Source organism: Cryptomeria japonica, chromosome 5 (assembly GCF_030272615.1).
Source record: "Cryptomeria japonica chromosome 5, Sugi_1.0, whole genome shotgun sequence".
NCBI lineage: Eukaryota > Viridiplantae > Streptophyta > Pinopsida > Cupressales > Cupressaceae > Cryptomeria > Cryptomeria japonica.
Window position 1 is genome coordinate 286,465,168 of NC_081409.1, and position 26,663 is coordinate 286,491,830.

Genomic DNA, 26,663 nt, shown 5'->3' on the forward strand with positions numbered 1-26,663 from the left:
TACCATCAAAGATATACATATGAGCAACTAGATCAACAAGATTCACCACTTGACAGAAAACAACAAAGCATCACATGAAGAAGATATCACACATGACACACATAATTTTCACGTGGAAACCCAATAGGGAAAAACCACGGTGGGGATGAATACCCACAAGCTTGTTTTTGAACTCTTTAGAAGTCCGCTCTGTTAGGAGCCTTGTTCTGTTAAAGAATGATACAATAGGTTCTGTTAGGAACCAATCCTATTAGGGATCACCTGGTTAAGGGATGGTAAGAACACCCGGTTAAGGGTTAAACCCTATTAAAGGTTACCTTGTTAGAGGAGTTCAAGAACCCAATTGTTTTTAGTCACCCTGTTAAAGGATTAGTAGCAAGCCGGTTAAAGCTACCCTGTTAAGGGATTTTCCAACTATTGAGGTGGTTAGAGATCAACAGGAATTACAATGATCTGGTAACAACACTCAATGCCAATGCAGATCTGCTTAAGCTCATCTTCACCTTCTGCACTTACACTCTGCAGGTATCACTCCTCTCCTTTTGGTCTAGCAAGAATCACGTATCCCTTCTCTTGGATACACACACACAACTTTTGCCAACAACCTCAGAAAGAATCACAACATCGACCTTATAAGAAAACATATAGGTCAGTAGCATAAACCCTAAACCCTTAAACATGTTATGTTAAGGAATTCAAATGGTTCAATCCTGATTGTTGAGCACATTGCATTAAATGCAACAGTCTTGATCCAATCTCCATCATCCATTTTCCACCGATTTCATAGTGGCTGATAACCCATCATACGTTATCACCATTTATAGACTTCGCACATTCTCAAGGTAGATAGGAACAATCTCCTTCATGCAAGATCCTTCACGTGCACAAGGCTTACATGGCAACACGATCTGTTCTTCGTTACCATGATAACTCATCACACAAAGTCATCGATTGAGCCACACAGGCTTGAAGCACTTCAATCGAAAACCTTGAAGTTGAGACTACCAACCGGTAGCCATATAGCACTTCCATGTGCCAGTTCCCATAACCATATGCTGGCTCACCTTGAACAAACACACCGCTTCACTTTGGCACAAATGCCGGTTCACAGTGTTATATTGGTTCTCACCTCTTCAGCATATTGACATCAATGACAATATACAATGTCATTATGTCCTCATACCGGTTCACATAATGCCAACAAACTATGCTTTTTAGAGAAGAAGAATGGAAACATACTTTTCCTCCTTAGGCTTTGATGTCTGGATGTCAGTGAAGAATGGTAACACTATTCCTTAAGTTCCTCCTACTGACCTTGATGCAAAAAGGGAATATGAGAATAATGCTAAAGCTAAGAACACAATCTTAAGTGGTATGTTAGATATAATGTTTGTCAAAGTCATGCATTGCACATCAACAAAGCTAAGAACACAATCTTAAGTGGTTTGTTAGATAAAGAGTTTGTCAAAGTCATGCAGTTTTTTGTTTGTAGTTTCATTTTCCTTTTTGTGTGTCCCGATTTTGGATCACCAGATCCTATGGATTTGGATTTTACTTGAAGACTCGATCATCTTTATTGTTTCCAGACCATATCGCATTTGGGTCACTTACCGACAAGATATCACTACCGGTTTCCATAACAATTTCTTCTTATTGGTTGTTCCTTTGTTACCGGTTGCCTATGACCTATTTTGGTGATCTACCAGAACCCATTTTGAATCTTGTAGAGCCTTGGATGTTGATTTAAATTTTCCTTATCTTGTGGCTGACCTTTTCCGATGATCTGCATTTCATCATTTGGATTTTCTAGAGGAATCTCTTGGTGAAGTCCGACCTTGTTCATTTTGCACATTAGGTCTTATTCTTCGGGTTTTGATCCCTTTTGGGATGATTGCATTCTTTGAATCGATATATATATATATATATATATATATATATATATATATATATATATATATATATATATATATATATATATTAATCATGCTTTAGAATGTAATGAATTAGAATCAATCAAAATATCAAATAGATAGACCATCCCTAGAAGATAGATCTTTTGATTAAAGATCCTAGTTGTGACCTATTCTACTAGGCATATGTGTCAATATGTTGTAACCTGGTTGTTACTGGTTGGATGTAATCAAGTTTCATTCAATAAAACTATCTGTTCAAAATTTCCTCCATCATATCTTTGTGTTTTCGTTGTGTTTACTCTTGCTAACCAATCCAGATTGATCTCCTTGAAGTCCCTCCTCACCGGTGACTGCTTCAAGTGGTATTAGAGTGAAGTTTCACTCTGGAGGTTGTGTGTCCTAAATTTTTGGTGTAGGGTGGCGGATTGTGGATCCGACTTGCAATTGTAGAGGACTAGCGTGAATCGATGGTGTGAAGAGGAACTAGGAATGGTGGAGTGTGTGGGAATGCAAACCCTATTGTAATGGAGATGTTGTGAGGAATAATAACCTGATTAGAAGCCGTGGAGAAAGGCTAGAGAAGAGGTCGACATATTGAAGATGTAAGTGAAGATAAAGGAGAAGAATCCCTGATTGAACAAGTAAACCTATCGATAATTGATTTGGATGAAAGGTTTTTAAGGGTTTTGAGTAGGACAAACACTAAACCTCATTTTACCCCACCAGAATATGATGGGAAGTTAGATTCAGATGAATTGATGGATTGGATCTCAGAGATGGAGGAGTATTTTGATTTTGAAAACATTGCAGAAGAGAGGAAGGTGAAATATGCCTGTACCCAGTTGAAAGGTCATGCATCTCTTTGGTGGAAGCATTTGCAAGTTGATAGATAAAAAAGAGGTAAAGAAAAGATTAAGACATGGGATCAGATGATTGCTAAGTTGAAATCAAAGTTTGTACCGATGAATTATCAAGTGGATTTTTTCCGAAAGTTGCAGAATCTGAGACAAAAGGAATTTAGTGTGAAGGAGTACACCTAAGCATTTTACATGTTGAACATCAGATCCGGACATGTTGATGATGAAGTTGAATAAATTGTAAGATATTTAAATGGATTACAGATGTCTATACAAGATGAACTCAGTATGATCATATTGGAGAGTGTTGAAGAGGCTTACCAGTATGCACTAAAGGCTGAAGAGAAATTGAACAAAAGACATGAGCAGAGACAAAGATGTAGAGGTGGAAGGTTTATCGGAGGAAGATTTCAAGGAGGAAGAGGATATACTAGAGAAAGAGGAACTATTACAGATCTGAACAAGGACAAGGAAGTAAACAAAGAAGGTAATTCACACCATAAGGATGATATAAATTTGTACTGGAGGAGAGAACCGGATGGAACTTGTAATGAGAACTTTGGAAGACAAGATAAGAGGACATTTAGAAGAACTTGCTTTTAGTGTGGAGGAGAAGGACACCATGCATTTGAGTGTAAGAAGATAGAGGCTACTAGAAGATCAGCAGTGGTGAAAGAAAATCCCACCAGATCAGACAATAAATCGAAAGATGGAGAACTATTCATGATGAGGAGAGCTTTGTGTCATACTGAAGGAGATGAAGAACCCTTGTAGAGGAAGAATTTGTTCAAAACCAGATGTAAGGTATCTAGTAAGTGTTGTAAAGTTGTTATTGATAGTGGTAGTTCAGATAATCTTGTTTCAGAGTAGATGGTGAATAAGTTAAAATTGGAGAGGTTGAAACACCCTAAGGCTTATAAGATAGCATGGATTCAAGATGAACATAATTTGTTAGTAAGTGAAGAATGTTTGGTGAAATTCAAAATTGGGAATTATCATGATGAAGTTTTGTGTGATATTATGTCTATGGATATTTGTCATCTTTTGTTGGGAAGACCTTGGTAGTTTAATAGACAGGCAATACATGATGGGAGGAAGAATACATACACTATTGTGGCCAGTGGGATGAATCAAACCTTGTTACCTTTGGAGGAACCTTTGAAGAATGAAGTTTGTACAAATGATAGAATATGTTTAATAGATGAAAGGAAATTCATGGATGGACTGAGACATGAAAATGTGTGTTTTGCCTTAATTCCTAAGAAGACTAGGAGAATGAAACTAGAAGGAGAGCACCTGAAAGAGATAAGAGATTTTTTGACAGAATATGAGGACATCATTTTAGATAATATACCTGATGGATTGCCACCTGTTAGAAGTATTAGTCATTGCATGGAATTGGTTCTTGGACCTAGTTTTCCTAACAAAGCTGCATACTGGTTGACACCGACAGAGAATGAAGAACTGAATAGACAATTGCAGGAGTCATTAAAGAAAGGTTTGATCAAGGAGAGTCTAAGCCCTTGTGTAGTACTAGCAGTATTAGAACCTAAGAAGAATGGAGAGTGGATAATGTGTACCAATTCAAGATCATAGTGAAATACTGGTTTCCTTTGCCTAGGATGGATGACATAATCATTGACTGTTTGAGTGGAGCAAAATACTTTACAAAGATAGATTTGAAGAGTGGATATCATCATATCAGGATCAAAAAAGGTGATGAATGGAAGACAACATTTAAGACAAATGAAGGACTATATGAATGATTGGTGATGGCTTTTGGATTGACTAATGCACCACACACTTTAATGAGGCTGATGAATGAGGTATTGAAGAGATTCTAGGGTAAGTTTGTTATTGTGTATTTGGATGACATTCTGATTTTTAGTAAAATAAGAGAGGAGCATTTGTTGTAGTTAAGACAAGTTTTGTAGAGGTTGAGATAAGAAAATTTGTTGATCAATATCAAGAATTGTACTTTCATGAAGGATGAGTTAGTCTATTTAGGATTTGTGATATCTAGGGATGGTTTGAAGATGGACCCCGAGAAAGTGAAAGCCATTGTTGAGTGGCCTACACCGGAAAGCATTGGGGAGGTAAGATCATTTCATGGTTTAGCTAGTTTTTACTGGCAGCTTATCAGAAATTTCAGTTCAGTTTGTAACCCTATGACTGAGACCATGAGGGGAGATCAGAAGGAATTCAAGTGAACCACCGGAGCAAACAAAAGTTTTGAATTATTGAAGTAGAAAGTGATTGAGAAACCTGTGTTATCTTTATCAGATTTCAATAAGGCATTTCAAGTGGATTGTGATGCAAGTGGAACAACAATAAGAGAAGTTTTGAGTTAAGAAGGGAGAGGAGTAGCCTATTTCAGTGAGAAATTGAATGATGACTAGAAGAGATATTCAGTGTATGATCAGGAATTTTATGCCATAATTTAGGCCTCTAAGAAATGGTGACACTACTTGTTGCCTAAGGAGTTTGTGTTGTATATAGATCATCAAGCTTTGCAATATTTGAACAGTCAGGGTAAGTTGAATCAAAGACATATGAGATGAGTAGAATTCTTGCAGAGTTACACCTTTGTGTTGAAGCATAGAAGTGGGAAATCTAACAAAGTTGCTGATGCATTGAGTAGGAGAAGGAATTTTCTGACATAGATGAGAGTGACAATATTAGTATTTGAAGATTTGAAGACCTTGTAAGATGAACACATGGATTTTGTAGAACCTTGGAAAGCATGTAGAGAACCGGTTATGGTTGATAGGAGCAAATGGTTGGATTATTTCATTCAGGACTAGATGTTATTCAAGGGAGTTCAGTTGTGTATAAGAGTTCCATGAGAGAGAATCTGATAAAGGAGAAACATAATGGAGGTTTAGCTAGACATTTTGGCATTGACAAAACAATTGCATTGGTGAATGAGCAGTACTTTTGGCCCTAGATTCATAAGGATGTTAAGAGATATGTGCAGAGTTGTAAAGTTTGTCAAGTTGTAAAAGGTAGTAGTCAGAATGTGGGATTGTATAAACCTTTGACAGTACCGGTAATACCTTGGGAGGATATAAGCATGGGTTTTGTACTTGAATTGCCTATGACACCAAGAGGGAATGATTCTATACTTGTGGTAGTAGATAGATTTTCGAAGATGGCTCATTTCATACCTTGTAAGAAGACATTAGATGCATTGCATGTAGCAAACCTATTTTTCAAGGAAGTGGTGAGATTGCATGGATTACCTAAGAGAATAGTTTCAGATAGAGACACTAAGTTTGTTGGATATTTTTGGAGAACACTTTGGAAGAAGATGAAGATAGATTTGAAGTTAGTTCTACTTTTTGCCACAGACTTGAATTTTATAACCGGAGTTTGGGAAATTTGTTGAGATGTTTAGTGGGAGATAAAACCAAAAGTTGAGACTTGATCCTTACACAAGAAGAGTTTGCCTACAACAATTCAGTGAATAGGAGTACTAGAAAAACACCTTTTGAGATTATTATTAGAGTGCATCCTGGAGGAATATCAGAATTGAGAGACATTAGTAGTGAAGACCGGAAGAGTTTAGAAGTAGAAGATTTTGTAGATCACATGGCATCATTGCACATTCAAGTTAAACAACATTTGGAAGACATGAACAACAAATACAATTTGAAGGAAAATGAGAAGAGGGGACATAAGGAATTTGAATTTGATGATGAAGTGATGGTATATCTGAGAAAAGAAAGATTCTCGGTTGGAACTTATAATAAGTTGCATATGAAGAAGTTTGGACCCTGTAAGATTTTGAGGAAGTTCAGTTTTGGAAATGCATATGAAGTGGAGCTACTAGATAGTCTAAGTATTTCACCTATATTCAACATTGCAGTAATTCATGAGTACCATGAACCAAAATTCAATGAGGACAGTGTTGTATACCTTGAGAAACAATATCCCTAGAAGGAACCGGATCAGATTGAAGAGATTTTGGACACTAGGATTGGGCGTAGTACCCAGAACAGTCAGTACAAAGAATTTCTTGTGAAGTGGAAGGGCAGACCAGTTGAAGACTTATCTTGGATTTCTCAAGAAGAGGTAGACTGCCTTGGTTTCCCTTTTACCCCAGCAAAGTGAGAGGCTCATTTTTTCATTAACCCTGAATTTTTGATGCAGGAGCATCCCTGGTTCACAACAATCTTGCATCAACCAAAAATATTTTCCTTTCTGTTTGCAGTTTCAGTTTTCCTTTCTGTGTGTCTCGTTTTTGGCTCACCAGATCATGTGGAATTAGATTCTAATTGAAAACTCAGTCATCATTCTTTTTTTAGAATGCATCACATTTGGATCACTTATTGACAATATATCGCTATCACTTTTCATGACAGTTTCTTATTACAACTAGTTCCTTTGTTACTGATTGCCTGAGATCTATTCTGGTGATCAACCGGAACCCATTCTGAATCTTGCAGAGTCTTGGATGTTGATTTCAATGTTCCTTAGCATGTGGTTGACCTTTTCTCATGATCTACGTTTCATCCTTTGTATTGTCTAGAGGAATCTCTTGGCGGAGACCGACCTTGTTCATTTTAAATGTTAGGTCTTATTCTTTGGGTTTTGATCCCTTTTGGGTGACTGGATTCTTTGGATCGATATATATATATATATATATATATATATATATATATATATATATATATATATTAGAATCAATCAGAGTATCAAATAGATAGAATGTGCCTAGAAGATATATCTTTTGATTAAAGGTCCCGGTTGTGACCTATTCTACCAGGCTTGTGTGTCGGTATGTTGTAACCCGATTGTTACTGGTTGGATGTAATCAAATTTCATGCAATAAAAATATTTATTTTGCATTGCCTCCATCATATCTGTGTGTTTCTATTGTGTTTACTCTTGCTGACTGGTCTGGATTGATCTCCTCGAGGTCCCTCCTCATCAGTGACTGCTTCAAGAAATAAATCTCTTTATGACACAAGGAGAACTAGATGATGAGAAAGTTGCTAGTGATGAAGAAGAGAAAATATAAGCTGAAGTAGATCTTGAAGGTGAACTTGTGAGTTCTCGAGCAGAACTTAGAAAAGTGAGAAAAGAATACAAAAAATGTAGGTACGTTGCTGCTGAAGAACAAGAGCTGTTAAATAAATCTCTTGAGGAATCAAAGAAAACAATTTCTGATTTGAAGATTCAGTTGGAAGAAGCAAAGAGAATGTGTGAAGTGACCAATTTATATTTAGAAAAGAAGGATAAGGAGTATCAACAGTTAGAGGAAGAGATTATGAGTCTCAAAAAAGAACTTAAAAAAAAGATAGATAAGATAAACATGAGAATCAAATATCAAAGCAGCATTGATGCTTTGGATAAAATGCTAAGCAAACAAAAGCATTTCAAAGACACAGAGGGTGTTGGATATGAAGTTGGACAATGTTCTAATAGTAAAGACTCATCAAACAAGGAGATACTCTTTGTATCTTTAAGTGAAATTGAAGTCAAGCAAACCTTCACAGTCAACAAGCCTAATAAAAAGAAGACATATGCTACTACTACACAAAATCAGTCAAGGAACTAGCATGCTGATCCAAAGGGAAAATCCGAGATGAATGATGGAGGTTTCACAAGAGTCAAGGACACAAGGAAGAGCTCAAGAAGACCGAGTTATACTGCTCCAAGAAGACCAATGAGAAACAACTTCATTAATGATTGGTATGTACCTCAATTCCATGGATACTGTTATAAATGTAATACTTATGGTCATAGAATTATAGAATGTAGACTTATGCATAGGCCTCCTCCTAGTTTTGAAAGTAGAAATCAATTTGCTACTCTTAGGGATATTAATGTTGTTTTATATCATTGTAATGAGTATGGTCATAGGAGTTATGAATGTAGGAGAAATTTATCTCTGTCCTACAATAGATTTTGAAACTCATCATTTAATGTAAATGTAAAATTCCATCATTGTCACAACTTGGGCCACATTGCAAAACATTGTAAGCTTAGGAAAGCTAAGCAAAAGAAGACAACGTCAACATCTGAACCTAATGCAAAATCAAATCAGAATGTAATTGTTGAGAAGAAGTAAGAATCAAAACAAGTTTGGGTTGAAAAAGAAAAGGACAAAGTTGAGTCAAGTTTGATTGTTCAAACTGCCCTACATGCTGAAAGGAGAAATGTATGGTTTGGAGACAACTCATCAATTAAAATCAAGGGTAAAGGTACATTAAACATTTACGGTAAACTAAAATCTCATAATGTTTATTATGTGGAAGGGCTGAAACACAATCTACTAAGTTTGATTCAACTATGTGACAAAGGATATAAATTTACATTTAATTCCAAAGGTTGTGAGATTAGAAAAGAGAGTAGTGGTAAGTTGGTTGCAGAAGGTAAAAGGATAGATGGAAATGTATATAATCTTAAGGAATTCTGTGAGTCTCAATGTATGATAGGACAAGTTTATGAGAGATGGCTATGGCATAGAAGACTAGGTCACATCAATTTTGACAACCCTATCAAAGTAAGCAAGAAAGGGTATGTAAGACACATACCTCAAATTATTAAGCCAAAACATACCTTCTGTGATGAGTGTCTAAGAGGTAAGAAAACAAAGGTTAGTTGTAAAACTAAAGAATACTCAACTACAAGACCTCTTGAGCTAGTGCATACTGATTTGTGTGGACCTACAAGAAGAAGAGCCCTAAATGGAGAAAGATACTTTATGTTGTTGATAGATGATTTCTTTAGGATGGCATGGGTCATCTTGCTGCAAGAGAAGTCTCAAGCCTATGGTAGATTAAAAATATTTAGGAAGATGGTAGAAAAGGAAAGTGGATACAAGATGAAATGTCTTAGATCAAACCGTGGGGGTGAGTTCACATCAAATGAGTGTAAAGACTACTGTGAGAGACATGGAATCAGAAGACAATATTTTGCCCCTAGGACACCACAACAAAATGGTGTTGTGGAAAGGAAAAATAAGACAATCAAGGAGATGGCTAAAACAATGTTGAATAAAGAAAATTTGCCTGATGTTTATTGGAAAAAGGCAGTCCACACTGTTGTATATACACTAAACAGAGTACAATTAAGAGTAAATAGCAGAATGACACCTTATAAGTTATGGTATGATAAGAAACCATCAGTCAAGTATTTAAAGGTGTTTGGTAGCAAGTTCTTCATCAAAAGAGATGAAGATGGTCTAGGAAGTTTTGATTCAAGAAGTGATGAAGGAATTTTCTTGGGGTACTCTACTTATAGCAAGGCCTACAATAGTTTCAACAAAAGACTAAAAAGGGTAATTGAGAGTGTACATATCAAAGTAGATGGAGATATGCATAAAGGGAGGCAAAACCCAATTATTCCAACTGAAGCACCATATGTTGAAGATGGAGATCAATCTGAGAGTGAACATGAAGAGGAAGCACCCAAGAAAGCCCCAAATAGATATGTGTAAAATAATAACCCTAAGGATCAGATTATTGGCAACAAGAATGATGGTGTGCAAACAAGAAGAAGAGCAAGAAACAACAAACATGTAAATTTCTGCATTATGACTGAAATGGAACCCAAGACTGATGATGACACCAACAAGAGTGAAAAATGGATAATTGTAATGGAAGAAGAGTTACAATATATAGAAAAGAACAAAACATGGGAACTGGTTCCTAGGCTAGTGGACAAAAATGTCATTGGAACTAAATGGGTCTATAGAAACAAGATGACTGAAGAAGGAAAGTTAATAAGAAACAAGGCAAGGCTAGTATGCAAGGGGTATGCTAAGGTAGAGGATATAGATTTTAAAGAAACATTTACACCAGTTGCAAGACTTAAAGAAATAAAAATGTTCTGGGCATTCCCAGCATATAAAGGATACAAAGTATATCAAATGGATGTCAAATATGCATTCTTGAATGGAAATCTTGAAGAAGTCTACATAGAGCAACCTTAAAACTACATTAAGATGATAACTTTGTATGTAGACTGAAGAAAACATTATATGGTCTAAAGTGGGCACCTAGAGCATGGTATTCTAGGTTGGATAACTACTTGATTCACCAGGGTTTCAAAAAGGGAAATGGTGATAGAAAACTTTATGTCAAGGTTGATGGAGATCACATGATCATAATTGTGGTGTATGTAGATGACATCATCTTCGGAGGCAACAAGGACATTTAATGCAAAGAATTTGTTGGTAAGACAAAGTTAGAGTTTGAGATGTTAATGCTTGGGGAGTTGTCATATTTTATTGGTTTGCAAATCTCTCAGTTAGATAAAGGCATATTTATATCACAAACCAAGTATACAAAAGACATATTAAAGAAGTTTTAAATGGAAGACTGCAAACCGGTTAGTACTTCCATGGTGACCAGATCCAAGTTGAGAAAAGATGATGAATCACCTAGTGTTGATCAGACCTTGTATAGGTCCATGATTAGTTGTTTGTTGTACCTAACAGCTTCAAGGCCAGATATTGTGCAAGTAGTGTGCATGGTAGCAAGATTCCAAGCTGATCCAAAGCAATCACATGTGAATGGAGTTAGAAGAATCTTTAAATATCTACAGGGAACACTTAGTTATGGCTTGTGGTTTCCAAATAAATGAGATTTCACTTTGCAAGCATATGTTGATGCTGATTGGGTAGGTTGCATAGATGACAGGAAGAGCACCAGTGGTGGAGCATTCTTTCTTGGTGTCAGGTTGGTTTCATGGCCCATCAAGAAGCAAGATTCTATCTCCCTATCCACAAATAAAGAAGAGTATATAGTTGTTGCCACATGTTGTTCTCAAGTAATATGGATGACAAAGACCTTAAAGGACATTTAGGTAGATTTTTTTGATCCTTTTCCCATCATGTGTGACAATTCAAGTGTAATCAGCATATCCCAGAACCCTGTTATGCACTCAAGGAAAAAACACATAGCAATTAAGTATCATTTTCTAAGGGAGAAGGTTGCAGAGGAGGTTAAAGTTGAATACATTATCACAAGTAATTGGGTTGCTGACATTTTACCAAGCTATTACCAAAAGATAGCTATGAATATCTGAGATAAAAATTGGGTGTTGTTCCACCTTCATTTAGCACTTAAATCATTTTTATGAAGTCTCACGTTCAGGGGGAGTATATTTCCCTACACTTATTGTCCTTGAACCTCATGCCTATTTCAAGGGGAGTTATGAAATTCTTGTAAGCAGTATAGGCACTACCTTTTATATTGTATAAAGGTTCATCTAGTGGAATCCACAGAAAACATCATTTGATAGGTATTATCCAGGTTGAAAGTCTACAAAGGAAGGAGTAAACAGCCACAATGATGCACACAATCAGATGATTCAAAGTTATGAGAGATAAAAATTTACTCATGTTTCTATTAGAAGTCACATGTTAGCCTGTTGTAGGTCCCTTTGCCATTGTTGTCAAAGGGGGAGAAAATTCTTAAAGAGATTCATGTATGTGTTGAAATCAATGCCAAAGGGGGATATTGTTGGAATTGAGATTTTTGGAATTATTGTCATTGATGTCAACAAGTTGCAGAGAAACCAAGGTTGCAGGTTGTTAAGTGATTAGGGTTGTGAAGATATCCAAGGTTAGACAAATGGAGGTGTGTCATGACCAAAAATTGCAAGTTCCAGTCGTTGCTATGTTCCATCAATTTTTTTCTCTGTTATTGCCCTTAAACCCTTAAAATTGTTATGTTTCTATGTTACTCTTTTCCACTTAACTCCAAGGGTCATCTAGTCATTGTACGGGGCCATGTTCCCCTTGTTATTTTCCTAGGCATCAATCTTTTTTGTCAGGCCCGTGTTATTTTCCTAAAGTCAAGCGCTTCAATTTATTTCCCCACTTGTAGACTATAGTTTGACTATTAATTTTTATTAAGTCCTAAGTCCTAAGGCAATGAAACTTGGTTATAGCTCAAGCTACTAAAGGTACATAATTATAAACATGGGTTAATCAGATGACTATGTCTTAATCACATCAAAAAGGTGCTCAATGGTTATGTTGTTAAGGTTGACAATCACCGTAGCAGGAAAGATAAAGTTTGAGTAGATCCAACGGCTCTCATTATCTGATGATGGAAGATGTAGGGAAGTTAACCTTCATGGTATCACGCGATGCTACCACGTGTCCTTGCCAGGCGGCCAAGTAGTCAAGGTTAGAAGGTGGGACTACAGTGTTGAGCTATAAAAGTGTGACCGATGTGAGTTCTACCTATTGGTCGAGAGTAGAGTCACTTGCCAACGTGCAAGTCCATGTCAGATTGACCATTGCAGATTGTCTATTTTTCCAACATGGAGGAAGATCTATGGCTGAGTTTTAAAGTTCTTTTAAATTGTTTCATGTCATTTCTTTGTAGCAACTGAGAAACATAAATGGTTGATAGGAACGATAGTTGTAGAGACCTATGTGGCAGACACTCGATGTTTGACCAAGTGATGTGGATACAGAATATGATGACATGTGGTAACCAAGTGGACAAATAGGAGATTTGATGTGCAGGTTGGTTCTTATAAAGATGAAGGACGATTTAATAAGGTAGTTGTCAATCCTTGGAGGGTAGGTCGAAAGAGTACAAGAACACATTAATGATGGATCTTTTACAGGTGTTTGATGGGCTCGAGATGATCTACAGTGATTGGATCATATTTACTGGGCAAATCAACTTTACTAAACACAACAACCTAATGGAGAAGGTGAACTGTACAGAGACCAAAAAGAAGAAAACACAGAAAAGTCATTTAATGTGTGTGCTCGATCCAAGAAGGAAAATCAAATCAAATTCATGCTAGGACAAGAATGAATTACTTGAAGTGGAATACAAAAGATTCCTTGATGTAGGGAGGTTAATACAAGGAAGTCACTATGATTTGATTGAGGCAGATGAGTATGTTGAGATAGAGTGGGAAACAAAAAAAGGGGGGAAACTACACTAGTTGTGGTTGTTGATGTGTGAAGCAGCAAGGTGCCGAGTCAAGGCAGAAAGGTAGAGGAGGGAACTTATTAGAGTAGAAGACACATGGAGAACCTAGATCAAAAAGAGATAGAGAGGAAAGAGAAGAGAGAGTTACTAGCAAAAATAGAAAGAACAATTGAAGAAAAGAAGAACATAACGAAGCGCAGAGGGAAGAGACAGAAAGGAAAGACAAAAAAAACTAGTAAGGTGCTACAAAACTTCATTTGTAGTGAGGTATCTAATTTGTAATTGAATTATTGTAAACTTTGAGTGGGTACTCAGAGAAGGGGTAGGTGCTCCTTTTAGTTGAAGCTCATTAAATCAGGGGTTAGTGCTCCTTAAGTTGGTGCTCAAAATACTAGGGGTTGGTTGAGCTGGTGCTCAGAATATCAGGGGTTGGTGCTCCTTGTGTCGGTGCCCTAAAAATCATTGTAATTGTTATTCTTTCGTAGGCTGGATTGGAGCAGTAGACTCCAACAGCTATTCTCACCAACATGTTTCCCACATTGGGTTTTCCTTGTACATCTGGTGTTATGTGATGTGCCTCTTATGTGTGTGTGTGCTTTTATCTTTGATACCTTTTCTCATTGCTTCATAATTATTGTTATAAATTCTTAGATCCTTTAGAAGGAAAAAGGTTTTTACTGATCACCACTGATTCACCCCCCCTCTCAGTGGTCCATTGTGTTCCTTCAGTTTGACATGATTTATTTTCTAATATTTTGATCTGAGTTGTTTATGGGTTCTTTTGGTTTTGGTGACAATATAAGTTTATGGTATGCTACATATTTGAGATTTTTATTTGATATCATTGTACACGTGATGTTCTATCTTCATTCCTATCATGTTGACATGGTTATCATTTTTGGTTTGAGTATGTATGCTGCATTGGTTGTTGTACAAGTTGTGCAGTGTTGTAGGTAGTCTATACTTATAGGATTGCATTTGTGGCTTGTATATGGGTTGTCTATGCCCACAAACCTTTCATTGTTGATGAATATTCATATTAGTGGCTTGGTGTAGTCACATGGTTTTCTGATTTTGTTCTCATGGTGAGGATGAGAGATGTTATTACCAGGTACAGTCATGCTGGGGGACCTACATGGTTGACTATGTGATGTTGACAGGTTGGACACATTGAGTTAGATGTTTTCTTTGTGGTGTGATCATGATGCCATGGTTGTTACTTGTATTTAGGGAATTTGGCATGACATGGTTGGATTTGTAGATGGTTTGATTGATGATTATTTTATTGGATTCCTAATTGATATGGTAGTTTATGTTCTTGTTTGAGGATCATGGTTACTTTGACTTTTGGGAGCTCATGATGTCAACATTGATTTCTTTGACTGTTAGGTGGATTTGATTGATTCTCATGTTAGAGGATGGTTTTATAATATTGTCATGGATAGCTTGTATACACTTTCAGTGGGAGCTTTTGACAGTGTGATATGGCGGTGTAGGATTTGATCCTAATTGTTTGTTGGTGGTTTTGTATCTTCTTGAGATGGAGTTCATGGTTTGCTTGATATTGTTGATATTTTAGTTGTATGTGTGTAGATTTGGATGATCTTCATTTAGGATATTCTTATCACGATGCTATGGAGAGCTTGTTATCATAGTTCAGTAGGAGCTTATAGAAGTGATGTGTATTCATCATTGGATGGTGGATGATCTTCTTAGTGTGCAAATGTTTGGAGGATTCCTTAGATCCCGTTGCTACAGAAGGATCTTTCACATTTGCGGGTACACTTGTAGGAGATGGTGATCTTTATGATATTTGAGGATGTTTACATCTTGAGGGCTCAAGGAGTCCTTGGTTGAGGTGTGGTTTATGTTTTCATTTGACATGCTATCCTTAGTTGATAGGATGGTTGATATTATGTCATGGTGCACACTTGATACTAGTTTTGAGTATTGACATGATATGGTTATTTGATATGATCATATGCAGCATGTGATCTCTTTGGAGGAGATGGTTAGATCATGTTGTCAGGTTTATATTCCTGATTCTATAGTTGGAGCTTTGACATTGATCTTGGTAGTTCTCTTTGTATTGGGTACATGATCATTTGCTTGATTAATTCATGGTGATGCTAGGTTGCATTTGGAGTTAGACATGGATTGATTGGTTATAGGTACTCATGGATATATGGAGACATAGGTGATGCTGATATTCTCTTGTGATGAGAGATATTTGTTGGAATGGTTGATGGTTCCAGCAGGAAGACCGAGGAGAATTCACGTGGTATAGACTTGAGAGGAGATTTTTCTTAGATGAGTCATGATGACTTGGATGTCTTGGATGAGCATTCTCATTCCTGACTCTTGGTCTACTTGGCGGTTAACTACTTGAGAGGTATTTCCCATTGTTTCCTTTCAAGTACTTTTTATTTATGCTTATCTTTCATTGATATGGATCTTTAGCTATATGGAGTTTGTTAGTTTTGGCATTGGTTATCTCCTTGTGCATTTGATTTATTATTATGATGGTGGCAGTCATTGATATTAATTTTGGAGATAGTTTATTGGGCATATTCCCTTGGGATTGGGAATGGATATTAGTTTGATCTTCTTGGTTATGAGAGGCTTACATCCATGTTGATTACATGATATATATGTTGGTTTAGTCCAAGGGACTTAACATGTTTTGGGTGTTGTGATGGATTTTCATTTGGGGTCTTATGGAGGAGATCATACTTGACATAGTTAGCATTTAGAGGTGTGTGTAGGAGGACATACTACAATTTGATTTGTAGGGTTGCTCTCTTTGTTTTGGTTATTTTCCTGGATGTTCATATTCACATTACATTGGTTTGAGGTCATTTGGAGCTATGTGCCGATTATTTTGTATTCATGATATGTCATGTGGGAGATGGCATTGAGGTTCCTTTATCTCTTTCTTTTGTTGGTGTGGAGAACATGGGAGAATGTTGGAGACATGGTGTGAGAGTGGTACTTGCAAGTTATCGGTTTACATGATGTTCATATTGATGGGGATTTTCTTGATACTACATGGTTACACTTCTATGATATATTGTTAGTGGATTCATTTTTGATATTGACATTACCTATGTAGTGGGAGTTCCTTGGTGTACATACATGGTATCTATTGCACGTGGGGCTTATGGTTGCATGTTATAGGTTGCATTTGTTGATGAGATATTATTCACTTGGTTTGTATGCCTTGGAGGCATTTATAGTTTATGGGTTATCACTTGTTGTGGGTATTATTTCATCTATGTAAACAAATACCTTTGCATTGGATACCTTTGGATTAGTGTTTGTGTTAGGATATTAGCTGGTGCACGAATTATTATTTGTTGTGACAAATTGTGTGATTTTCTCTTTGGATGGCCTTTTCATGTCCAATGGCAGTGGCATAATGAAGGGTGGGAACATTCATGTATGAGATGATGTCACTTTGTTCTTGTTGTAGGTATCTTGATGGATCACATGAAGCACTCGTATTCCATGATGGTATATGTGCATGGAGAGATCAATCTCTTGTTTGTGTGACAGATTACTTCTTGGCCCTTATGCAATGTATACAACAAGTGGGAGAATGTTGGAAAAATGGTTTTGTACACCTTGCATAATAATGCTTTATTGTTGTATTAATTTATTATTGTTTGAGGTGGACATGAAATTATATTGTATTCTTGCACCTAGGAGCACCTAGATGGACATGCAACATGTAGAGATTCTCTTGGAATATTCTTGTAACCACTTGATGAGTTGTATTGACACATTGGTAATGAATCTATTGTATTTATTTAATATTTGGGAATGTAATTGTGATGAAGTACCCAATATTAAATGTGGATTAAGGGAAGGTACGATAAATATTATATTTTATCGTCACATGGTTTTGATGTAATACCACTTAGTGGTTTTGTGGGAGCTTGTGTTTATAAAAGCAACCACAAGGGTAGTTGTTTGGGTTTGTCAGTTAGCCAGGTTAGCATTTGTGAAGAACGGAATCATGGCATGGGATGTGTGGATTCATGCTTGTTCACATAGAGTGCTTGTTTTTATCTTGTGAAGGTTGGGGTTTAAAAAGCTTTCTATAGTTGTATTGTAATGAACACATTGTTGATAATACATGGTAGATGATGCTTTTAGAGGTTGGGTTTTTTCCTCATGAGGGTTTTTCCAGGATATATCTTGTGTCACTTTTTCATGGGTATGTTGTTTATTCTTTGCATGTGGATTCTATGTGTTGATTTGATTAAGATCTAAATTGGGTTATGTGGAATTGTCATAAATATGGCTACAAGTTTCCTTTCAAACAATAGGTATAGGGTCTCTAGGTTTACTCAAGGCCATGATCATATCACTTTTCCATTTGATAAGAGAAGAGAAGGATTTCATTTCAAGGCTTAAGAGGCTCAAGTTGTTTAGGCTAAAAGTAATCAAGAGTGAAATTTCCATGCTTTGCAGTGGGTTAGTAAATGCTATGATTAATTGTTCTAATAGTGCCATTATAAGGGAATTTAAAACATTCATGAATTGTAGAAGGGATAGATTTTAGATGAAAGATATGTTGAACACAATGTAAGATTGAGAGGGGGGTGAATCAGTGGTTCTTGTAATCTTTTCCTTTTAGGCCAACCTTGGAATAACAGTTATCAATCTAAACACTAAACTATCACACTGGTAAGATAAGAGAGAATATCAAAAGAGGCAAACACACAAATGCATAACCCACAACATCAAATGTACGAGGAAAAACCAATATGGAAAAAACCTCAGTGAGAAATGTTGTTGGAGTCTACTGCATCAATCTAGCCTCACAATTAAAACAAAAAATTACAATGGTTTAGGGCACCAACCCTTGTACCAAGCTCCAACTCGGTTTTGTATAATGAAATACAATTTTGATATAGTAATAGCACCTCGTTGTAAATGGTTTTACAACACCCGATCAATGGATTTTTGTCAGTTAACAACTTCCTCTTCTTCATTGGTTCTCACACTACAGTTATTAGATTACCCTATCTAATCACTTAGCGGTTACTCCCAGCCTCTCTTCTCTCTCTCTCAGCCTCACACCACATTGTGTCACTCTTGGATGTCTTCTTGACCAATCACTCCTCATCAATTAGCTTGACTATTAGAACTACAATAGTTTACTGGTTACTCTGTCTCTACCGGTTAGACCCTCTCATCGGTTTAGCTTGCTAACACACTATAACTCCCTAAAAACTAAATCTAAGGTAGATTATATTTCTTTCTCAGGATCTCTTCTCTCACACCTTGTATCAAGCATCAACTCATTCCGGTCTTGATCTGACATATTTATCTTTTAGGGTTCTCGCCAAAACAACATTTAAACAGTTTCATGTTAGGTTTTTCCTTCACCAACTCGATCTATATTATATTTGATCCGATATGCTTTTTTGGAGAGATGATCTTCATGTCATCGATCAACATGGCCAACCACTCGCATTTCAATGTGTGTTTTCTATATTTGGATGTCTGCAACATACTTTTATGCGTTTATCTGTCAAACACCATTTAAGGCTCGGTTGTTTCCTTCGACAAATGGGTACAGAGATAAGATCTTCTTTTAGGGTTTGTTCAATCACTTTCCACCTTGTCTTCCTCGAGTTGCAACCTTCTTCCATCCTCCCATGATTTGTAGGTTCTTCAAAAAAGCTGACCTGCTTGCTAACTATTACGTCAATGAATACTTCACTGACCTTTGCATGATCACCACCTAGCTTCCACTTGTCATCCTTGTCAACATCCACCTATGCTTGGTTTTCTATGTTGGTTGACATCCTTCACCTACCAAGATTGACCACCAGTTCAACTCACCCTACCAGTATAACCTAACTTCACTTGTGGGCCTTCATATCTATAGACCTCTTCTCTGTTGGTGGATCAACTTGGCCTTCCATCAAACATGTTGGTCCAGCTACTCAATCCATTTATTGACAACATTAAGCTTCTCTATGTATACCGGTTCACATCCTTCAGTTCTTCTTTGCCTTGTCGGTGGTCCTGCTTTATCAATAGATGATGTATTTCTTGTGTACCGGTAACCTACCTTCTATCTTCTTACACACATATGGATTGACATCATCATGTCTTACTTCTCCCATACCACTCACCACTTCTTACTCACTAGTGACCATGCCAAACCAACTAACATCAATGACAACTTAATGCCAATAATGCCAATAATATCCCCCTTTGGCATTGATGTCAACTTACTGCAAGACTTCACACCGGTAGATTTATCCCCCTTTGAAACAATGACAAAGGGTCAGGGAATCCTTTTATCGAAGCCATTCTCCACCGATTATACAGTATATTATCCCCTTTTGGCCACAATCAGCTCACCCAGCAGCATAGAAAATTCAAATGTGATTGTACTATGAGTGCTACCAAGTGGGAAAGTAGGTACCCGTAATCATGAAATTCTCTTGGGTATTCCTACAACAATTTCCTTCTTCTGCAGTTGATGTTGTCAGTACACCCATAAGTTCAAGCATGTCGGTTCTGCATCATAAACACTTAATCTCCCCTTGTGTCTAGCATATGGTTCAAGAGATAAGAGCTTTTACAATGAACTCCCCCTGAACCACAGATCTCCTTCCAATATTAAGTGCATGAGGCAGGTGACACAACTCCTAACTTGTGTCTTAAGTACTGAAAAGTGCTTACCAACAATGGTTTGGTGAAGATGTATGCCATTTTTTCTCCTATAGGGATATATTCCATCTTTTCTTCCTTTCCTTCAACCTTCTCTCTAAGAAAATGATACTTGATGGCTATATGCTTTGTCCTTGAATGCATCACCGGGTTCTTTGATATGTTGATGGCACTTGAATTATCACACTAGATGAGAATAGGATCAAAGATGTCCACTCGTATGTCCTTGAGGGTTTTCTTCATTCAAAGAACCCGAGAGAATCATGTAGCAACAATAATGTATTCTTCTTCAACATTTGATAGAGAGACTGAATCCTACTTCTTTCTATGCCATGAGACCAACCAGTCACCTATGAAGAATGCACCACCACTTGTTCTCTTTTGGCCATCAATGTAACCTACCCAATCAGCATCAATATATTCTTCCAAGATGAATTCCCCTTGTTTAGGGTACCACAAACCATAACTGAGTGTCCCTTACAGGTACCTAAAAATCCTTCTTATGACATTCATATGTGACTACTTGGGTGCTACTTGAAATCTATCCACCATACACACTGCCTGCACTATTTCTGGTCTAGAGGAAGTAAGATACAATAAGCCGCCTATCATGGATTTGTACAATATTTGCTCCACCACCGATGATTCATCATCCTTTCTTAATTTTCTTCCGGCCACCATGGGGGTACTCACCAGTTTGCGGTCCTCCATTTGAAACTTCTTTAACATATCCTTTTCATACTTGGTTTTTGAGATAAAGATTCCCTTATCTAGCCATGATATCTGCAAACCAAGGAAGTATGCCAATTCTCCAAGAATTGACATCTCAAATTCTGACTGCATCTAATTAGCAAAATATTTGCAAAGAGTATCCTTGTTGCCTCCAAAAATGATGTCATCTACATACACAACCACAATGATCATGTGATTTCCATTTGCCTTGATGTATAAATTGATGTCAACACTCCCCTTTTTGAATCCTTTCTTCTTCAGATATTGATCTAGCCTTGAATACGATGCTCTAAGGGCCTGCTTTTAACCATATAGGGCTTTCTTCAACCATCACACAAAGATTTTATCATCATGTAACAGAAACCCTTCCAGTTGCTCCATGTACACTTCTTCTAAATTTCCATTAAGGAAGGTAGATTTTACATCCATTTGATATACCTTATAACCCTTGTAGGTTGAAAAATCTAGAAACATTCTAATTGCTTCTAATCTAGCTGCTGGTACAAATGTTTCTTCAAAATCAATTCCTTGTACTTGAGAGTAACCCTTGCACACAAGTCTAGCTTTATGCCTAACAATTTTACCTTCTTCTTTCATCTTATTCCAGTAGACCCATTTGGTGCCAATGATGTTCTTGTCTTCCAATCTAGGGTCTAATTCAATGTGTTACAACTCTTCTTCCATGGCATCCATCCATTTCTTACTTTTGTTGGCCTCATTGAATGTTTTAGGTTCTACTTCAGTCATAAGGTAGAAATTGACCCGTTCATCATTCTGGGAAAGTCTTATCCTAGTATGCATACCATCACTCTTATTACCTAAATTTATCTCTTCTGGATGGTTTATCTTCACATACCGATTAGGGACCCTTTTGGATGTTTCTTTCGGTTCATTGTTTGACTGAGCTTCTTCACCTTAATCACCGGAATCATCATATTGGTTCACTTGTGCTTGTCTTTCTTTGTGCATATCCTCATCAACTCTTACATGTACACTCTTAATGACTCTTCTTAGTCTTTTGTTGTAGCATTTATAGGCCTTACAATTTGTTGAGTAACCAAGGAAGATTTCTTCATCACTCCTAGAATCAAAACTACCTAAACCATCCATATCCCTCTTGATAAAACACTTTCTTTTAAATACCTTGAAGCACTTGATTGATTGTTTCTGGTCATACCACAACTCATAAGGTGCCATTCTATTTTTTGTTCTTAGTTGAACCCGGTTCAAGGTATATGTAGTAGTATGAACCGCTTCCTTCTCATACATGTCTGACAAACTTGTCTCATTTAACATGGTTCTGGCCATCTCTTTGACTATCTTGGTATTCCTTTCTACCACACCATTTTGTTGGGGTATCCTGGGGGCTGAGTATTTCCTTCTGATTCCATGTCTTTCATAGTAATCTTCAAACTCATTTGATGTGAACTCTCCACCCCAGTCTGATCTTAGAAATTTCCATTTGCACCCACTTTCCTTCTCTACCATCTTTCTAAAGATCTTGAATGTATCAAATGCTTGTGATTTATCTTGTAGGAAAGTGACCCATGTCATTCTTGAATAGTCATCAATGAAGAGCATAAAATATCTTTCATCGACAAGAGCTCTTTTCCTAGTTGGACCGCATAGATCTATATGCACAAGTTCAAGTGGTCTTGAAGTGTTGTGTCCTTTTATTCTGAAACTCACCTTAGTTTGCTTTCTTTTACACATTCATCACAAAATGTGCTTACCAGTTTGATGATGGGTGGAATATTTCTTACACATCCCTTTTTTCTTACTGCAACTAGATTATCAAAATTTATGTGGCCTAATCTTTTGTGCCACAACCAAATTTCATCCACTTGTCCCAACATGCATTGGGATTCAAAACATTATTTCAGATTGTATACATTACCATTTGTCCTCTTGCCTTCGGCTATAGTATGACCAATACTCTCCTTTATCTAGCAGCCAGTATAATCAAAGGTGAATTTATAACCTTTGTCACAAATCTGACTTACACTCAGCAAATTGTGCTTTAGGCCTTCTACATAATACACATCATGTGCCTTCAGTTTTCCATCAATGTTTAGAGTACATTTTCCCTTTATTTTGATGGATAAATTTATTTTTATTACTGGTCATGTGGTTGGAACAACCACTATCTACAGCCCATAGATTTCTTCTTTTGGCATGTAGTGCAGTCTGCACTATCAGACTTGATTCTTCCTTGTCCTTTTCTTTCTCAACCCAAACCGATTGAGTTTCCTTCTTATCAACTACAATTTTATTCTCTGGTTTAACTACCAGTTTGTCACTAGGATCTATCCTCTTCTGCTTGATTTTACTATTCTTACAAAACTTTGCTATATGTCCAAACTCTTGACAGTTATAGAATTTCACATTTATATTGAATGATGAATCTTTGAAACTATTGTAGGACACTGGTTTACTCTTCCTACATTCAAAACACTTATGACCAAATATATTGCATTGAAAAAAAACAAAATTTATATCTCAAAGTGAGTTAAATGGATATCTACTTTCATAACTCATAGTGGGCTTATTGGTTAATCTACAATCAGCTAACCTATGTCCAAATTTGTTACACTGGTAACAGTAACCATGAAAGTTTGGAACATACCGGTTAGGTTTCTTTGGTCCTTCAAACATTGACCTCACCGAGGGTCTTCCTTTCATGCTACTGACTCTAGTAAATACCTCATGATCAACTCTTGCATTTCTCCTAGGATCTGCATTTCGATACATTGAGTGTGGCCTCCAATTCATTGATTGTGTATACTAGTTTGTGTGACGGTTTCTAACAACTTTTGCATAAGTCTTCTTGTCGATATCCTTTCTTACTATGAATGTCTTCTTCTCTTCACCTTCACTTGAAGAAGTGAATTGTATCTCCTTACCAGATGTATCTTTGTTGTTTGAACTTTGTCCTTCTTCAAATCCTAAGCCACCAGTATCTTTAGATTGCTTCTATTTACTTAACATTTTATCCAAAGCTTCTGTACTACCCTCATATTTACTTCTCACATTCAATTCATCCTTACTCTTTTAAAGAACCTTTCTGAGCTCCACTATTTATGATTTTAGATCTTGATTCTTTGCTTCCTTCTTCAAAAAATCAGAGGATGTAACTTCACATATCCTCTTGGCTTCTTCCAATTGGAGTTTCAAGTTAGAGATAACTTGATTAGACTCATCAGGGATTGTTTTAAGAGATCTTGTTCTTCTATGATAGAAAGATTGACCTTCTTGAGTTCTCTTCTTGTCTTACTTAACTCCTCAAGAGAACTTATGAGCTCACCTTCTAGATACACTTTGGCTTCAATGTCTTCTTCTTCCTCATCGTCTCTAACCAGTTCATCTAGTGTCATTAAGAGATTAACTTCTCTTTCACTTTCATGGTAGTCATCTTCTGATGCACTTTCTTTGTCTATCGCATCATCCTCAATAGTATATAGGTTGTTCTTCTTTTTGTAGCCTCTTCTTCCTTGCCGATAGACATTCCTTTCTTTTTCTTTACCGACAAATCTACCAAAAATTCTTTACTCATCTCCACTGATTTCATTATAAGGATATTTTGCAGCAAAGTGTCCAAATTTACCATAGTAGAAGCATTTGAGTGGTAAATTTCACTTATACTTGTTGGATCCTCTCTTGAGATTTCTGACAAAGTTTTCTACTTTTGCATCCAAGTCTTCACTAGATCCTTTACAAGCAACCTCTTCCTTGCCCTTTTTGGTGGAGTTGAATGCTGCCTCTTTCCTTGAGAATGCTTCACTAGCTATTCTCATTTCATAGGCTATTAGAGAGTCAAATAGCTCATCCATTGTGAAGGTGTTCATCTCCTTAGCTTCCTCTATGGCATAAATCTCATTATCATACTTAGATGTGAGAGATCTAATTACCTTCTTGACAATAATCTCATTAGCAATTTATTTTGCAAGTCCTCTGATGGTATTCATAGTTTCATCTATCCTGTGAAGGTGGTCTACAATATTTTCTTCATCTTTCATCTTGATGGCTTCAAGTTGACCCCTTAGTGATTGTAGCTTGGCCTCTTTGACTTTGGCATCTCCTTCAAATAATCTATGCAATTTATCCCAAGTCTCTTTTGCGGATGCATGGTGCATGACCTTGACAAACTCATTATTTGACATCTCACTTAGAATAACATGTTTATCCTTTGCATTGTTCTCATACACCTTCTTAACATCTGGATGAGTGGGAGGAACACTAGGGATAGTATACCTATTCTTGATAGACATCCACACATCAAAGCTAAGGGAGGAAATATAGGTCTCCATTCTTTTGCTTTAGAAGGCATAGTTAGATCCATCAAACATGGGGGCTTTTGAGGAGGCAGACTCATTTCTTGCCATAGTGTTCTTTGACCATAATCTACCTAAGCTAGAGAAATCTTTAATCAATCAGGAACCTAGGCTTTGATACCAATTATTGAACATAATGTGCCACTGAGAGGGGGGTGAATCTATGGTTCTTGAAATCTTTTCCTTGTAAACAAAGCTTGGAATACTGGTCATCAACCTAAACACTAAACTATCACACTAGCAAGATAAGAGAGGATATCAAAAGAGGCAAACACACAAATACATAACCCACAACACTAGATGTACGAGGAAAACCCAATATGGGAAAAAACTCAGTGAGAAATGTTGCTGGAGTCTATTGCTCCAATCTAGCCTCACGATGAAACAACAAATTACAATGATTTAGGGCACCAACCCCTACTAATTTAGGGCACGAACCCAAGGAGCACCAAGATCCAAATTAGTGTTGTATAATGAAATACAATTTTGATACAGTAATAGCACCTGGTTGCAAATGAGTTATGCAACACTTGATCAATGGATTTCTTTCGGTTAACAACTTCCTCTTGTTTACTGGTTCTCACATTGCCAGTTATCAGATTACTCTCTTTGATCACTCACAAGTTACTATCTCTCTCTCTCTCTCTCTCAGCCTCACACCACACTGTGTCACTCTTGGATGTCTTCTTGATCAATCACTCCTCACTAGTTAGTTTGACTGTTAGAAATGCAATAGATTACTTGTTACTATGTCTCTACCGGTTAGACCCTCTCACCGGTTCAGCTTGCTAACACACTGTAACTCCCTGAAAAATAACTCTAAGGTATATTATCTTTCTTGCTCAGGCTCTCTTATCTCACACCTCATATCAAGCATCAACTCATTTCAATCTCGAGTTGACATATTTATATTTTAGGGTTCCCACCAAAAAAAAATTCAAATGGTGTCATGTTAGGTTTTTCCTTCACCAACTCAATCCATATTAGATTTGATCCGATCTACTTTTCTGGAGAGATGATCTACATGTCATCGATCAACATCGCCAACCCCTCGCATTCCAATATGTGTTTTCTATATTTAGATGTCTGCAACATACTTTTTTGCATTTCTGTGTCAAACGTCATTAAAGGCTCGACTGTTTCCTTTGACAAATGGTTACAAAGATAAGATCTTCTTGTAGGGTTTATTCAATCGCTTGCCACCTTTTCTTCCTCAAGCCG